The sequence below is a fragment of the Ahaetulla prasina genome, chromosome 1, assembly GCF_028640845.1.
Source record: "Ahaetulla prasina isolate Xishuangbanna chromosome 1, ASM2864084v1, whole genome shotgun sequence".
NCBI lineage: Eukaryota > Metazoa > Chordata > Lepidosauria > Squamata > Colubridae > Ahaetulla > Ahaetulla prasina.
In genome coordinates this window covers 5055585-5073457 of record NC_080539.1, presented here as the reverse complement: position 1 = coordinate 5073457, position 17873 = coordinate 5055585, and the positions used below count along the sequence as shown (strand labels likewise).

Below are 17873 nucleotides of genomic sequence, written 5' to 3'. Positions count from 1 at the left end.
TCACTTTCCAAGTCACTTTCTGGCAGGGGGTCCGGCTCGGGGGGTGCAGACACAACAAAATGCTCCTGGTTCAGCCCGGTTCAGCCAAACCCGTAGCGATGACGGACGGTGGTTCGGAGAACCGGTAGTGATGGCAGCTCTGCCCCCCCGCACGGTCGTCGTTACTTCCTGGTTTTAACCAGGAAGTAATCTGTCTTTTTACCCTCTGCGCATGTGGAGAAGGGTTTGTGCATGCGCAGGGGGTCGACATGTGCACATGACCCGTGCGGGTGAGCGAAGCAAGCGCTGCGCATGGCGCGTGCACTTCCGAACCAATAGGGAAGATAAGTAGATGTCATCCCTGCCCAATTCTGAATGTCTGCAATACTGCACTAATAACGTGATTAAGCAGCCTTAAAAAACAGGAGAATGACTAATATCACCGGCTATGGCAAACCTCTTTCCCAGGCTGAAGGTACTCAACAACTGGCAGATGACCTGAATGAGTTTTACTGCAGGTTTGAAAGGAAACTACAGCCACCTATCTCCATAACCCCCATCTCAGACACACCAACAACAGCCAAGCCTCCTACAACTGACCCCATTTCACTGGGTTCACAACCCCTAGTGATCACAGAAAAGGAAGTGCAGGACCTATTTCACAGACAAAAGCCAGGAAAAGCTCCAGGCCCAGACAAGATAACTCCTTCTTGCTTAAAAGTCTGTGCTGACCAATTGGCCCGTATCTTCACCCATATTTTCAATAAATCACTAGAGATGTGTTATGTTCCTTCTTGCTTCAAACGCTCTACCATCATCCCAGTGCCGAAGAAGCCCACCATCAAGGAACTGAATGACTACAGACCAGTTGCTTTAACATCTGTAGTCATGAAAACCTTTGAAAGGCTAGTGCTTTCCTACCTGAAAACCATCACGGATCCGCTCTTAGACCCCTTGCAATTTGCATACCGAGCAAATAGATCAACAGATGATGCTGTTAATATGGCTCTGCACTACATCCTACAACATCTTGAGTCTCCAAAGACCTATGCAAGGGTCCTTTTGTAGACTTTAGTTCAGCATTCAATACCATCATTCAGACATTCTTCTAACTAAGCTAAACCAGCTACAGGTACGGAACAGACTTGTAAGTGGATCACAAGCTTCCTAACAAACAGGAAGCAGCAGGTGAAGCTAAGCAAGATCACATCAAATACCTGTACAATTAGCACAGGGCCCCCCAAGGCTGTGTGCTCTCCCACTTCTCTTCTCTGTATACCAATGACTGCATCTCCAATGTTCCATCTGTTAAGCTACTGAAGTTCGCAGATGACACACAGTGATTGGTCTCATTCGAGACAATGGAATCCGCATATAGGCGAGAGGTCGAACGACTAGCCTTGTGGTGCAACCAAAACAATCTGGAACTGAACACACTCAAAACCGTAGAAATGGTGGTAGACTTTAGGAGAAACCCTTCCATACTTCCACCTCTCACAATACTTGACAACACAGTATCAACAGTAGAAACCTTCAAATTTCTGGGTTCTATCATATCGCAAGATCTCAAATGGACAGCTAACATCAAAAACATCATTAAAAAAGGACAACAAAGAATGTTCTTTCTGCGCCAACTCAGTAAGCTCAAACTGCCCAAGGAGCTGCTGATCCAATTCTACAGAGGAATTATTGAGTCTGTCATTTGCACCTCTATAACTGTCTGGTTTGGTTCTGCAACCCAACAAGAAAAACACAGACTTCAGAGGATAATTAGAACTGCAGAAAAAATAATTGCTACCAACTTGCCTTCCATTGAGGATCTGTATACTGCACGAATCAAGAAGAGGGCCGTGAAAATATTTGCAGATCCCTCGCATCCTGGACATAAACTGTTTCAACTCCCACCCTCAAAACGACGCTATAGAGCACTGCACACCAGAACAACTAGACACAAGAACAGTTTTTTCCCGAAGGCCATTGTTAAGTTCGGGAAGTAACGAGGCTGGAGACCAGGGTAGTGACAACAGCTCTTTAATAGATGGTGAACCCAGCAACAGGCTGGGGGAAAACCTCTCCTTTTATACAGTTCTACTGGCGGCTTCGTCCAATCAGCAACGTGCTGATTTCCCGCCCAAATATTTAAAGGTACATACATGAATACATAACACTCCTCCCCTCCCAGAAAACACTTTGCCTCTATTTACATATTATTTGCATGTTATTTTTCGACGTAGTCACGCAAATAACCTGGGCGTCTCCTAATCCTTTCAGACCTGCGCGGTTCAGTCCTGGGTGGTGTTTTGAGCTGTTCGGAGGGTCTGTTTTCTCCTCCCAGCTCTTTCTCTAGGCCATCGGGCCCCGGATTATTTGCAGACTCTTTTTCTTGGCCATCCGGCCTTGGATTACTTTTGTAATTTTCCCTGTCGTTTCCCTCGGGACCCTGATGGCGTCGCTGGACCTCCGGGACCTCAGCTAAGTCTTGCGCCTCCCCCGGGTCATGGTCAGCTGTGGGTTCAAATAAGGAGTGGTCATGATTTGTTTCATGTGGCTCGGTTTGTTCAGTTATTCGTCTCCTTATCTGATCTATGTGGCGCCTCCATACTCGGTTGTCCTGTAATTCGACCAAGTATGACTTTGGACCGGTTGCTTTTATGATTTGCCCTGCGAGCCAACTTGGGCCGTCCCCATAGTTGCAGGCCCACACTCGGTCGCCTATGCCCAATTCCCTTGTTTTGTCTAATTCCCCCTTGTAACCCTCTGGTGTGTAATGGGGATTCAAACGGTCAAGTGGGCACCGGAGTTTCCGTCCCATCAACAATTCGGCTGGGCTTCTGCCGGTAGCAGTGCTTGGGGTTCTGTGCTGAACAGCCAGAAAGAAATCTATCTTTGTTTGCCAGTCACCTGGCTTGAGTCTGGACAATGCCTCCTTAGCGCTCCGGACGGAACGCTCTGCAAGGCCATTCGACGCAGGGTGGAAAGGCGCAGAGAGGGCATGTTGGATGCCCTCCTCTGCCAAATATTCTTCGAACTGGGCTGCCGTGAATTGCGGGCCGTTGTCGGACACCAGAGTATCAGGCAACCCGTGGGTTGCGAATATGTGGCGGAGGGCTGCGATTACTGCCTCGGCCGTAGTGGATTTCATGAGTATGATCTCCAACCATTTAGAGAATGCGTCGACAACCACTAGGAAAGTTTGGCCATGGAAAGGGCCAGCAAAATCAATGTGGATTCTTGACCAGGGCCCTTGGGGTTTTTCCCATTCCCTGACTGGGGCGTTGGGGTAGCGGTCTGGACTCTTGGCAAGCCTGGCACTTCCCTACCCTCTCAGCAATCTCTGCGTCCATGAGTGGCCACCACACATAGCTTCTTGCCAGCCCCTTCATCCTTACGATCCCTGGGTGACCCTCGTGGAGGAGGTCCAGTACCTTTCCCCTTAATTTATCAGGAATTACCACACGATCGCCCCATAACAGGCACCCCCCTTGAGCTGAGAGCTCATCACGTTTCTTAACAAATTCCTTAAACCGTTCGCCCGGCAGCGGCCACCCTCTTTGTACCCAACTGAGTACAGTCCTCAACATAATGATGCCCGAGCCACTTCCTTAGATGTGACTGGGCCAGAGTCCAAAGAGTCAATAAGCAGGATGGGCGTCCCCGGAGTGGGGTCTTCGATCGCCCCTGGTAGTGGGCATCTGCTTAACGCGTCCGCATGCCCCACTTCTTTCCCTGGTCGATGCTGTAGCTTGTAGGAATAAGCGGCTAAGAAAATAGTCCATCGAGTCAATCGTGGCGAAAGTGCCACAGGCGTTGGTGATCGCCAGCCAGTATTCTAACAGCGGTCTGTGGTCAGTCACAATTTCAAAATCCGCCCAAAAACATATTCGTGGAATTTTTACCCCTGACACAATGGCTAGTGCTTCTTATCTAATTGGCTATAGTTCCTCTCTGGGAGGACATCGTTCTAGAGTAGAAGGCTATAGGGGCTTCTGTGCCGTTTGGAAGTCTGTGGCTGAGTACAGCCCCACCCGTAAGGGAGGCATATAAACCAGCACTAGGGCAATGAGTTATGATATTGGATGAGCAGGCTATCGCTTGAGAGCAGGTTTTTACTGCTTCAAAGCCCTATTTCTCCGACTTTCCCCAAGACCAAACAGTATTTTTCCTAAAAGCCTATGCAGCGGTTCAGCAGTCGCTTTGTTTTTAAAAGACGCGTAAAAATTCACTAGCCCAGGAATGCCTGTAGCTCTGCTTTGTTTTTGGGCGCTGGAGCCTTCTAATTGCCTTGACCTTGCTCTCAGTGGGGTGAATTCCTTTCTTGTCTATCCGGTAGCCCAAGAATTCGGATTCTACCCCTATCTGGCATTTGTTCACTTTAACCTTTAGTCCGGCTGTCGGAAAATGCCCAGAACCTTTCTTAACGCTCCCCAATTCCTCTGTTTTCCCTGAAATTAGGACATCGAGTAGGGAACTACCCTGGGAGCCCTTGCAGTCGTTCCATTAGGTTTTGGAACAGCCCTGGTGCCACACTCACCCCAAATTGTAATCTGGTGCACTTGAAGGCCCCCTGTGCGTTACAATCGTTTGGGCTTCGGCTGTTGGCGTCTACGGGCAGTTGTTGGTAGGCTTGGGCCAAGTCTAACTTTGCAAAGACTTGCCCTTGCCCCAAAGAGTGCAGCAAGTGTTGCACCACGGAACCGGGTAAGCGCTTTTCTGTAAGGCTTTGTTAGCGTCGCCTTGTAGTCAGCGCAAATTCTAATTGACCCATCTGGTTTTATTGGGGTGACGATTGGCGTCTCCCACTTTGCGTGATCGACTGGCACCAAAATCCCTGATTTATGAGCTTATCCAGCTCCTTGTCAATTTTGGTTTTAGGGCAAAGGACTCTCCTTGCCTTTAAGCCTAATGGGGGCTACCTGGGGTCTAAGTTGAAGGAAATAGGGGTCCCCTTGTACTTGCCCAGGCAGTCCTTGAAGACATCTTGAACTCGTTCAAGAGAATGTCTTTCAGGTTACAGTCACTTCTGTAGATGCCAGTCACTCCCATGCCCAGGGCGAAACCAGTCTAGTCCCAACAGACTGGGCAGGGTCCCTTCGATGATCGTGATGGGCAGGGTCTTCTTGTGTGGTCCGTGCTCGACTCGGACGGAGGTGGTCCCTCGAACAGGGATGCGATTCCCTTGGTAGTCGTGGACTCGCAGCCGTTGTGCTTGCAGGTGGCGCTTGACTGATGGCAGTGACGCCAAAGTGTCCCAGGACATGATGGTGATCGCTGATCCCGTGTCTACTTCGAGCCGGCACCGTACTCCTTCTATTTTGGGTTTGGTGAAGATCTTCTTCTCCACTTTGAGGCGCGCCTATAACTACAGTCGCTTGGTTTGAATCGCGCCTTTTTTGTTTGAGCCAATCGCGGGTCGCCTTGCCAATCCCGCGCTCTGATTGGCCGGTTTGAATTTTCGGCGGGAAGGTTGGGCCGCTCGACAAACTTGAGCTAGGTGCCCTTTCTTTCCGCACCGCCGACATGTTGCGTCCTTAAACTTGCAGCGTTGGCGCTGGTGTTGACCTCCGCAGCTTCCGCATTCGTCTCGGTCCTCTTTGTCGCGTTTCTCGGTTCGGCAGACCCCTTCCTCATCGTCCCCGTCGGATTCGGTCTGAATCTCCTCCTGGTGCACTGGAGTTGGCTTTGCGCTCGCCTTTGGTGGGAGAGGCTTTTGCAGTGTCTCCGCCGCTTGAGTGGACATTTCATGTGCTCTGGCTTCGTCCAGAGCGTTGGCCAGCGTTAGGTTGCTCTTTGCTAGCAGCCGTCGCCTCAAACGGATATCTCTGACCCCTCGGATGAGTTGCTCGAGCAGCACCTCGTCTAGGTCTCGGTATCCGCAGTCCTTGGACGCTTTCCTTAGGGCGGCCATGTAGTCACCGATGGATTCGCCCTCCATCTGTCTTCGCTCTCCGAATTCAAACCGCCGCACGTATTTGGACGGCGTTGGCGCGAAGTGGTTTTTTAGTAAGGTCTGCAGAGTTGGCCACGATACCGATTGTATCGGCATTGGCTCTGCCAGGGCTTCCGCGATATCAATGACCTCCGGACCACAGTGGCTTAAGAAATAAGCCCTTTTGCGGTTATCTGGAACTCCTTGCAGTTCGTTGGCTTCTAGAAAGCTTTCGAAACGGGTCATATACGTTCCCCATTTCTCTTTAGCCGGGTCATACGGTGCTGGCGGAGTGTAACTGGCCATCTCCGCTTTTCTGCCCTGTGTTTGCTGGGTTCTGTTCTATCGTGCTTCAGCTCGGTTCTGGTTCTCCTCAGCCTCGAGATCCCATCCTCGTCGCCAGTGTTAAGTTCGGGAGGCTGGAGACCAGGGTAGTGACAACAGCTCTTTAATAGATGGTGAACCCAGCAACAGGCTGGGGGAAAACCTCTCCTTTTATACAGTTCTACTGGCGGCTTCGTCCAATCAGCAACGTGCTGATTTCCCGCCCAAATATTTAAAGGTACATACATGAATACATAACAGCCATCACTCTGCTAAACAAATAATTCCCTCAACAATGTCAGACTATTTACTGAATCTGCACTACTATTAATCGTTTCATAGTTCCCATCACCCATCTCTTTCCACTTATGACTGTATGACTATAACTTGTTGCTGGCAATCCTTATGATTTATATTGATATATTGACCATCAATTGTGTTGTAAATGTTGTACCTTGATGAAGGTATCTTTTCTTTTATGTACACTGAGAGCATATGCACCAAGACAAATTCCTTGTGTGTCCAATCACACTTGGCCAATAAATTCTATTCTATTCTATAAATTCTATTCTAATTTGCAGATCTTCCTAAATGTAGGTTTCTGCTGAATTCTGGGGAACTCTGGGAGTTGGAGTCCACCCATCTTAAAAATTGCTGAGGTTGAGAATCATTGGGTTGGACTAAGAATACACGGGACCTAGGCAGGGGTGAAATGCTCCCGGTTCGGACCAGATCGCGCGATCCGGTAGCGATGGCGGCAGGTGGTTCAGAGAACTGGTAGCAAAAATACCTCCCCCACCCCAGGCCTGGCTGAGCCACGCGATCGTCAGAGCCTTTTTGTTTTTTACTTTTAAAAGCATTTTTTCTTCGGCCGAAAAAATGATTTTAAAAGTTAAAAAAAAAAGAGCCTCTGAGGATCGCGTGGCTCAGCTGGGATCATTAGAACCTTTTAAAACCATTTTTTCTACAACCTCTTTGGCCGAAAACCGCTTTTAAAAGATTCTGGCGATCAGGCAACTCAGCTGGGATTGTCAGAACCCTTTAAAAGCATTTTTTCTACAACCTCTTCGGTGGAAGAGTGTTCTGTCTCCTTCCCCACTTCAGATCCACGAGCTGGCCGGCTCTTATCAGTCCTGACAGAGAAATCGCAGCTGCCTGCCAAAGTTCAGACGAATTTGGAACTCCTCGGTTTGGCTCCCACGCCAAAAGATTTAAAGTTTTAAGTCCTTTAAATTTAAATTTTAAAGCAACCTCTTCTTTCTACCTAACTGGCGCCTTCCCACGGCATCAGATAAGGTTCGGCTGTTTCATGACTTCCCAGGGATGTGACAAAATTTGCTGAGAGCATGTAAGTAAATAGCCTTGGGAGAGGTGAAAAAGAGCTTCGCGCCTAAGTTGGGGAGGCCATATGGGGAGTCCTTGACTAACAACAGTTCGTTTAGTGACCATTCAAAGTTACAACGGCCGTGAAAAAAGTGGCTTTTATGACCGTTTTTCACGTTTATATGTCCATTGAAACACTCCCGTCTCCTGGTTAGATAAAGGTAAAGTTTCCCATCGAATATATGTGCTAGTTGTTCCTGACTCTAGGGGGCGGTGCTCATCTCCGTTTCAAAGCCGAAGAGCCAGTGCTGTCCGAAGACGTCTCCGTGGTCATGTGGCCGGCAGGACTCAACGCCAAAGGCGCATGGAACGCTGTTCCCATCCTGCCAAAAGTGGTCCCTGTTTTTTCTACTTGTATTTTTTACGTGCTTTCGAACTGCTAGGTTGGCAGAAGCTGGGACAAGTCACGGGAGCTCCCTCCGTTACGTGGCGCTAGGGATTCGAACCGCCGAACTGCCGACCTTTCGATCGACAAGCTCACCGTCTTATCCACTGAGCCACCACGTCCCCCGGTTACGTGATCAAAATTCAGACGCTTGGCCACTTATGACGGGTTGTGATCCCTTTTGTAACCTTCTGACAAGCCAAGTCAATGCAGACGCCGGATTCACTTAACGACCGGGGTTGCTAACTACAATGATTCACTTAACCGTGGTAAGAAAAGTCATATAAAATGGAAGCGGGGGAGGAGGGGAATTCAATTCACTGTCTTGCTTAGGCGGGAAAAGTTTGAGCTCAATTGTGGTCGTAAGTCAAGGAGGACTGGCTATTATTTGCCTCATCTTGTCGTAAGTCAAGGACAACTGGTTGGGAGAAGAGGCCAGGATGATAAAAACTCCCACGCCAGATAAGATAGAATTAACCGAAGGTCCTTCTCAGAGGAAACAACACAGCCTCACAGTTATGAAAAGGAAGATATTTTCACCCACTGAATTATTAGCTGTCTTTGTCACTAAATATGCCAGTCTTAAACCCCTTAGAAACGGGCTGTTGAATGCTACAATCCTTGATTTACGACCACAATTGAGCCCCCCCCATGTCTGCTGTTAAGCGAGACAGCTGTTAAATGAATTCTGCCCCGTTTTACGACTTTCTACATTTATTAAGTGAACCGCCGCAGTTGTTAAATGAGTAACAGGATTGTTAGGCGAATCTGGCTTTTCCTCGTTGACTTTGCTTGTCGGAAGGTCACAAAAGGGGATCACGTGACACCCCCCCTTTCCCGGTGGACGCTGCAATCGTCGTAAGTATGAATCAGTCGCCAAGCATTTGAATTTTGATCACGTGATTGTGGGGATGTTACACAGTTCGTCGTAAGTGTGAGAAACGGTCCTGAGTCACTTCTTCCCGGCTCGTTGTAACTTGGAACGGTCACTAAATGAGCTCCTGTAAGTCGAGGACTATCTATACTAGCAAGGTGGGCCTTGAGAGAGCCGAGATACTACTTGGTACACTCAAACAGGTTTGAGTCCCAGGTAGCCAAACACGCTTTGCAAGTTACATATTCAGTCCTATTGCAGCACGGAGCGGGTCACAAGGGTTATAATAGCTCTTGCTGACAAAGTGGAAGCGAATTATCAGGTAGCTAGTCCTCAAGAGGTTTTTTTTGGTTTTTTTCCCCATTCCTAGCATAACAAACCTTCTATCGGCAAGGCTGAGCTCCTGCAACCCTTCAGCCTAATTTCAAAAAGTTATAGAATCAGAGAGTTGGATGAGAGCTAGTCCAGCGGGCCCCAAGCTTTCCCACGGCGGTGGGCGACAACGGCAGGTGGGGAAGGGACAGTTTCGTATACGCAATCTAATCTCACACATGTGCAAATGGAACTTCACGAATGGGTCACGGAATGGTATCAATCCATAGACCAGAGGTTGGGGGCCCTTGCACGGGTGAAATCCAGCAGGTTCTGACAGGTTCTGGAGAACCGGTAGTGGAAATTTTTAGTAGTTCGGAGAACCAGCAAATACCACCTCTGGCTGGCCCCAGAATGGGGTGGGAACGGAGATTTTGTAATATCCTTCCTCCAGGAGTGGGGAGGGAATGGGGATTTTGCAGTATTCTTCCCCTGGAGTGGGGAGGGAATGGGGATTTTGCAGTATTCTTCCCCTGGAGTGGAGAGGGAATGGAGATTTTGCAGTATCCTTCCCCTGGAGTGGAGAATTTGCAGTATCTTTCCCCTGGAGTGGGGTGGGAATGGAGATTTTGCAGTATCCTTCCTTCAGGAGTGGGGTGGGAATGGGGATTTTGCAATATCCTTCCTTCAGGAGTGGGGAGGGAATGGAGATTTTGCAGTATCCTTCCCCTGGAGTGGGAGGGAAGGGAGATTTTGCAGTATCCTTCCCCTGGAGTGGGGTGGGAATTGAGATTTTGCAGTATCCTTCCCCTGGAGTGGGGAGGGAATGGGGATTTTGCAATATCCTTCCCCTGGAGTGGAGAGGGAATGGAGATTTTGCAGTATCCTTCCCCTGGAGTGGGGAGGGAATGGGGATTTTGCAGTATCCTTCCCCTGGAGTGGGAGGAATGGGATTTTGCAATATCCTTCCCCTGGAGTGGAGAGGGAATGGAGATTTTGCAGTATCCTTCCCCTGGAGTGGGGAGGGAATGGGGATTTTGCAGTATCCTTCCCCTGGAGTGGGGAGGGAATGGGGATTTTGCACTATCCTTCCCCCTGGAGTGGGGTGGGAATGGGGATTTTGCACTATCCTTCCCCCAGGAATGGGTGGGAATGGGGATTTTGCACTATCCTTCCCCCAGGAGTGGGGAGGGAATGGGGATTTTGCAGTATCCTTCCCCGCCACGCCTACCAAGCCATGCCCACCAAGCCACGCGCACAGAACCAGTAGTGAAAAAACATTGAATTTCACCACTGGGCCCTTCTTGTAGTCGAATGCCCCTGCTCAAATAGGAAACCCTATTCGATTCCGGACAAATGGCTCTTGTACGAGTACAGATGAGGCGAAACCTGGCTCAGAAAACAGTCACTGCCAGAGGGACCTTGGAGTCCTAGTGGACGATCCCTTAAACATGAGACAGGAGGGTGCAGCCGCCGCCAAAAAAAGCGAATACAATCCTTGGTTGTGTAAAGAGAGGCGCAGACGTGAAGTATTACGATCGGTTTATAAAGCTGTAGTAAGGCCGCGCCTGGAATACTGCGACCGATTTTGGTCACCACACTACAAAAAATGAGGTTGAGACTTTGGAAAAAGAGCAGAGAAGAGGATTAAAGACCTGGAGACTAAAACATATGAAGAAGGGTTGCAGGATTTGGGTTTGGCTGGTCTCTAGACTAGAGAAAAAAGAAGGACTAGGGGAGACATGATAACAGTATTCCAATATTTGAGGGGCTGCCCCAAAGAAGAGGGAGTCAAGCTATTCTCCAAAGCACCTGAGGGTAGAACAAGAAGCAATGGGTGGAAACTAATCAAGGAGAGAAGCAACTTAGAACTAAGGAGAAATTTCCTGACAGTTAAAACAATTAATAAGTGGAACGACTTGCCTTCAAAAATTGTGAATGCTCCAACACTGGAAATTTTTAAGAAGATGTTGGATAACCATCTGACTGAGATGGTGTAGGGTTTCCTGCCTGGGCAGGGGGTTGGACTAGAAGACCTCCAAGGTCCCTACCAACTCTGCAACTCTACTATTCTATTCTATTCTATTCTACTCTACTCTATTCTATTCTATTCTATTCTATTCTATTCTATTCCTATTCCTATTCCTATTCCTATTCCTTTCTATTCCTTTCCTTTCTTTCCTTTCCATTCCATTCCATTCCATTCCATCCCATCCCATTCCATTCCATTCTATTCTATTCTATTCCTATTCCTATTCCTAATCCTATTTCTTTCTATTCCATTCCATTCCATTCCATTCCATTCCATTCCATTCTATTCTATTCTATTCTATTCTATTCTATTCTATTCTTATTCCTATTCCTATTCCTTTCCATTCCATTCCATTCCATTCCATTCTATTCCTATTCCTATTCTATTCAAAACATTCTATGTCAATCTTCCGATTTTTCTTCACGGAAAGGTTTCCGTACCTGCTTTATGAAGATCTAGCAAATTTGTCCGTGTCAGAGAATTTTCAGGCTGAGTTTTAAAACAAATGTTGAAGAGGCTGGATGAGAGATTGCAACAGACGGAAAAAACCGTACCCTTTGTTACGCGTGATCATTCCTAAGTATTACCCAAGTTTCAAAGAGCATCGAAGCACAAGGCCATAAAGGAATAAATTGTGGGTGTTGATCTCTTTAGAAAGAGATCTTTTTATGCCATTGATAAAACTGCCAATAGATCTTTGGGACCTGCCTTTATCGTGCAGTAAAGGGGGGAAAAATGCAGAAAACAGAAATGGAGAGGAACTGAGTGACTTTGAGAGGAGAAGAAAGTGAACTCTAGGTTAAAAAGAAGTTTTAAGGGGCGTGCATAAGAGCACAAAAGTCCCTACCGTTCCTGTCTTATTGTTCCTTTCATTATATCAAATTAACATAGCTGTTGCATACTTTTACTTACATATATATATTTTTCTTTTATGATGTGTTGTTTTTTATTTATGACGATGTTTGTGTATACTGTTGTGACAAATGAAATTAAAAAATAAAATAAAAATAAATTAAAAAAAGTGCATTGGCAGTGCGAACCAATGGTTAGGGTGGGGAAATAGAAGCTTCAAAATAAAAGTTCAGTTTTTGAGCTCTTCAAATATGCTCCTGAGTCCTCTTGTCTTCCTTTGAAGATTTCTCAAGGGTGAAACGAAGGATTTTTGGGTAGAAAGTTAAAAAGCTTGTTTGTCGCGTTGTGACATTTTAAAGGTCCTCCGTGTTGCAATTGCTCAATAGAATAGAATAGAATAGAATTTTTTTATTGGCCAAGTGTGATTGGACACACAAGGAATTTGTCTGGTGTGTATGCTCAAATGCTAAAAGTTTCTTTTTCTTTGTTTACTTCTCTTAGAAGTTCCTCAACATTTCCTAAGAATTCAACATCGGGGCAGCTGGCATATTGTGACCCCTTAAAAGTCGGTCGAGATTTTTAAGTGGCCGTAATGCGGCAACGGGCCCGGATGGTTTTAAAACCGAAAAATGTTTTAGGATTCATTGCCCGCATATCCCTCTGTCTCTGGAAGACGCCTCAGTTGGTTGGGCTAATTGATTCAGTTCCCAGGAAATAATTTGGAACCGGACACAAATGTTTAACCTGAAGCTCTGCTGATTTCGAAGGATTTCTAACAAGTCCCGCTGTCTCCTAAGCACTGATGACGAAACCTAGCTGGGTTGTGAAACATCTGCAAGAAGACAGCCAAGCTCTGATAGCATCAAAAACCCCATAATCGTCCTCCCACTCCCACTCCTCCTCCTCCTCCTCCTCTCTGCAAACCCCACTCCCTTCTAGTACTGATGCTGTTCCCAAATTGGGTCATTAAATGTCTGCAAGAAAATCACCAAGCTCAGAGAGCACCAAAGACCGCCCCCAGTCCTCCTCCTCCTCCTCCTCCTCTTCCTCTCCATAAACCCCCCTCCCTTCTAGCACTGATGATGTTACCTAGTTGGGTCATGAAAGGCCTGCAAGAAAACCACCAAGCTCAGAGAGCGCCAAGGACCCCCACAGTTCTTCTCCTCCTCCTCTTCCTCCTCCTCCTCCTCCTCCTCCTCCTCCTCCTCCTCCCCTTGCTTCTCCTTCACAATCCCCACTCTTTTCTAGCACCAATGATGTTGCCTAGCTGGGTCATGAGAGGTCTGCAAGAAAACAGCCAAGCTCAGAGAGCACTAAGGATCTCACAGTCATCGTCTTCCTCCTCCTCCTCCTCCTCCTCACACCTAACTCCCTTCTAGCACTGATAATATCTAGTTGGGTCATGAGAGGTCTGCAAGAAAACAACCAAGCTCAGAGAGTACCAAAGACACTCCCTCCCCAGTCCTCCTCCTCCAACCCCCTCCTCCTCCTACTCTCTGCAAACCCCCTCTCCCTTCTAGTATTGATGATGTTTCCAAGTTGGGTCATGAAACATCTGCAAGAAAATCACCAAGCTCAGAGAGCACCAAAGACCCCCCCACCAGTCCTCCTCCTCTTCCTCCTCCTCCTCCTCCTCTTCCTCCAACCTCCTTCCCTTCTACCACTGATGACAGGAACCTAGTTTGGCTCATGAAACCTTTGCCGGGGGAACTACGTAGCTCAGAGAGCATTGAGGACCCCACCGTCCTCCTCCCTCCTCCTCTTCCCTCTGCAACCCCTCCCCCTCATTTGATGATTATGTAACCTAGTTGGAATAAAAAAAAAATTGTGAAACAAAGACTTGGATCCCATCTTCCCACACCAGTGGTGAGATTCAAGTAATTTAACAACCGGTTCTCTGCCCTAATGATTTCTTCTAACAACCAGTTCACCAAACTGCTCAGAAAGTTAACAACCGGTTCTCCCGAAGTGGTGCAAACTGGTTGAATCCCCCCACTGCCCCCCCCACACACACCCCTTCCTTAACTGTTGAAGTCCAGCTGGGCTTCAAGACAAGACTTCAACTCAATCCTCGCCCAACAGGGAACCTCTTCAGATGCAAACAATTCCTCCCCCCCCAAAAAAGTTGACAGATCAGCACAAAGGAGGTTCCTTCAGCCTTAAACTCATGACTCATGCACAGATTCTCTGCCTTTACGACTTTTCCTGTCTCCTGAACCATTTCCCCACTTTTAGCTAGACGCAAGTGAAAAATCTGAAATGCGCAACGCAGAGGAAGAAGGAGCCAACTTACCCAGCAGTTGAGATCTCGTCCAGAGTGGCCTTTGTCCTTCGCAACCAACAAAATCCTTTTTTTCCGCCCCCCCCTCTTCCCTCCACCCTTCACAGCCTGCCTGCCTGCCTTCTCACTGCATTGAATTTGGATCCCAGCCCAGGACTGTACCGTATTCTCATTAAAATACCATGCATGTAAAAACACACCCAGCCCTGCGTGCACAAGCAAAACGAGCTGAAAGAAAAAAAGAAAGAAAGAAAGAAGAAAGAGAAGGAAGGAAGGAAGGGAAAGAAAGGAAGGAAGGAAGGAGGGAAGGAGGGAAGGAAGGAGGGAAGGAAGGAAGGAAGGAAAGAAGGAGGGAAGGAAGGAGGGAAGGAAGGAAGGAGGGAAGGAGGGAAGGAGGGAAGGAAGGAGGGAAGGAAGGAAGGAAGGAAGGAAGGAGGGAAGGAGGGAAGGAAGGAGGGAAGGAAGGAAGGAAGGAAGGAAGGAAGGAAGGAAGGAAAGAAGGAGGGAAGGAAGGAGGGAAGGAAGGAGGGAAGGAAGGAAGGAAGGAAGGAAGGAAAGGAGGGAAGGAAGGAAGGAAGGAAGGAAGGAAGGAAGGAAGGAAGAGAACCTGAAATAAATCTTGACTCTCTTTCCTCTGCACTTTTTTTCTTGGTTTTTTTTTTTTGTGTGAATTCCTTTTCTTGAATTGACTTGATCGAGGGAATGGATAGCCGTTTTGCTTTGTTGTTGTTGTTTTTAAAGCTGTTGTTGTGCAATTTTTAAGAGCCTGGTTGCAATTCTCAGGGTGGGTGGGGGGCAGTTGTGTGGGTCTGACTTTTCTGAGGTCCGTCCCCCACTCCTGCCCCCAGTTGCTGTCCTTCAACCACTTTGAAACAGAATAAAAGAGAACAGGGGAAAAGAGTTGGAAGGGACTTTAGAGGTCTTCTAGTCCAGCGGTCACCAACTGCTGGTCCGTGGACCACTGGTGGTCCGTGAGAAAATTTTGGTGGTCCGCAGAAAAATTATCTGTATTTTTGATATTGCGCTAAATCAGAGGTCCTCAAACTACGGCCCCTGGGCAAAATACGTGCAATGAATGTTTGTGTTGCTGCAGAGAGTCTCCCCCTTCGGGGTCTTTTTGTGAGGGTCGTGGGGGGGAGAAATTCTGACCTGGGGTCTGCTTCACTCTCCTGGTGTGGGGCTTTGGGAGAAGGCTGGAGGGAAGCGCCAGTGATGGCAAAGAGCCGGAGGGCCTCGTTCCAGTGGGACTGTATCATGGCCTGGAAGTGGCTGACCATCTCAGCCTGCTGAGCCTCCAGATGCCGGTACCTGGCCTTGCAGCCCCGCAGGTCTTCCCTCTGCTTGGAAAGCCTATGCTCCTAGTCCTCAGTGAGGTGCTTCTACTGAGCCTCCTTCTCGGTCAGATCCAATTTGAACTGAGCTGTTTTGCCAACTCTTTCTCCTGGTGGCTGCTTAGCTCCAACAACTGCTTCCTGTTGGGGCCCTAAGGAGCCCAGGTGGGCAGGTGATGAGTGGGTGGGAGGGGAGGGGCGAGGCCGGCGAGGTGCCCCTCAATGTGAGTGACATTGAGTTGGCCACACCCACCCAGACGGTCATTAGGCAGAGCCTATTAGTGGTCTCCGGGACTTAAATTACGAATTTAATGGTCCCTGAAGTGCGAGAGGTTGATGATCCCTGTTCTAGTCTAACCCCTCCCTTGCTCAAGCAGGAGACCTTATCCAGACAGTCCTCAACTTAAGACCAACAATTGAGCCCCAAATTCCTGTGGCTAAGCGAGACATTTAACATAACATCAGAGTTGGAAGGGACCTTGGAGGTCTTCTAGTCCAACCCCCTGCCCAGGCAGGAAACCCTACACCATCTCAGTCAGATGGTTATCCAACATTTTCTTAAAAATTTCCAGTGTTGGAGCATTCACAACTTCTGAAGGCAAGTCGTTCCACTTATTAATTGTTCTAACTGTCAGGAAATTTCTCCTTAGTTCTAAGTTGCTTCTTTCTTTGATCAGTTTCCACCCATTGCTTCTTGTTCTACCCTCAGGTGCTTTGGAGAATAGTTTGACTCCCTCTTCTTTGTGGCAACCCCTGAGATATTGGAACACAGCTATCATGTCTCCCTAGTCCTTCTTTTGTTAAACTAGACATGCCCAGTTCCTGCAACCGTTCTTCATATGTTTTATCCTCCAGTCCCCTAATCATCTTTGTTGCTCTTCTCTGCACTCTTTCTAGAGTCTCAACATCTTTTTTACATCGTGGCGACCAAAACTGGATGCAATATTCCAAGTGTGGCCTTACCAAGGCATTATAAAGTGGTACTAACACTTCACGTGATCTTGATTCTATCCCTCTGTTTATGCAGCCCAGAACTGTGTTGGCTTTTTTGGCAGCTGCTGCACACGGATGGCTCATATCTAAATGGTTATCCACTAGGACTCCAAGATCCCTCTCACAGGTACTACTATTGAGCAAGGTACCACATATACGGTACTGGTGCATTTTGTTTTTTTGGCCTAAATGTAGAACCTTACTTTTTTCACTGTTGAATTTCATTTGGTTAGATAGCGCCCAACATTCAAGTCTGTCAAGATCTTTCTGTAACTTGAGCCTATCTTCTGGAGTGTTGGCTATTCCTGCCAGCTTGGTGTCATCTGCAAATTTGATGAGTTCTCCATCTATCCCCTCGTCCAAGTCATTGATGAAGATGTTGAAGAGTCCTGGGCCTAAAACAGAGCCTTGGGGTACTCAACTGCATACTTCCCTCCATGTGGATGTAGTTCCGTTGAGGACTACACGTTGAGTGCGGTTGGTCAGCCAGTTACGAATCCATCTGGTGGTGGTGCTGTCTAACCCACATTTTTCTACTTTATCTAGTAGTAGGTTATGGTCTACTTTACTGAATTTGTTAAGTGAATTTGACCCCCATTTTGCGACCTCTCTTGTTAAGGTGAATCTGGCTTCCGCATTGACTTTGCTTGCCAGAAGGTCACGAAAGGGGATCACATTTATTTATTTATTTATAATTTAATTTCCATACCGCCCTTCTCCCGAAGGACTCAGGGCGGTGTACAGCCATATTAAAATACAGAAAATAAATAACAAATATTTAAAAAGAATTTAAAAACAAACATTTAACAGGGCAATCGACTAAAACGGTCATTAGACCGACATAAAACCCCTTAAAATTACAATTAAAATACACTTAAAATACACGTAGGCTAGTCCCGCCCGATGAAATAATAAAGTCTTCAGTTCCCGCTTGAAGGTGACCCTGGGACATTGCAACCGTCATAAATATGAGTTGGTTGCCAAGCTTCTACATTTTGAACCCGGGACCATGGGGATGCGGCAATGGCCGTACGTGTGAAAAATGTCCCCTTTTTTCAGTGCTGTTGTAAGTTCAAACAAACTTACGTTGAATGAACGAACTGTCATAAGTCAAGGACTATCCCTACCGTTTCAAGCAAGTGGCTGTCCAATCTCTTCTGAAAAAACTCCACCGGAAAAAAAAACCTCAACTTTATTTCTG

The 17873-nt window shown here is 47.5% G+C and overlaps 1 protein-coding gene across 1 annotated transcript in view; it reads right to left on the bottom strand.

The window, feature by feature from the left end:
* Positions 1 to 14516, bottom strand: part of ALDH3A2 (aldehyde dehydrogenase 3 family member A2) — a 55976-nt gene extending 41460 nt beyond the window's left edge. The window contains exon 1 of the mRNA XM_058163848.1: positions 14361 to 14516. The gene's annotated coding sequence lies outside the window, so the exon portion shown is untranslated. The remainder of the gene's footprint in view (positions 1 to 14360) is intronic.
* Positions 14517 to 17873: the final 3357 nt, after the last annotated feature.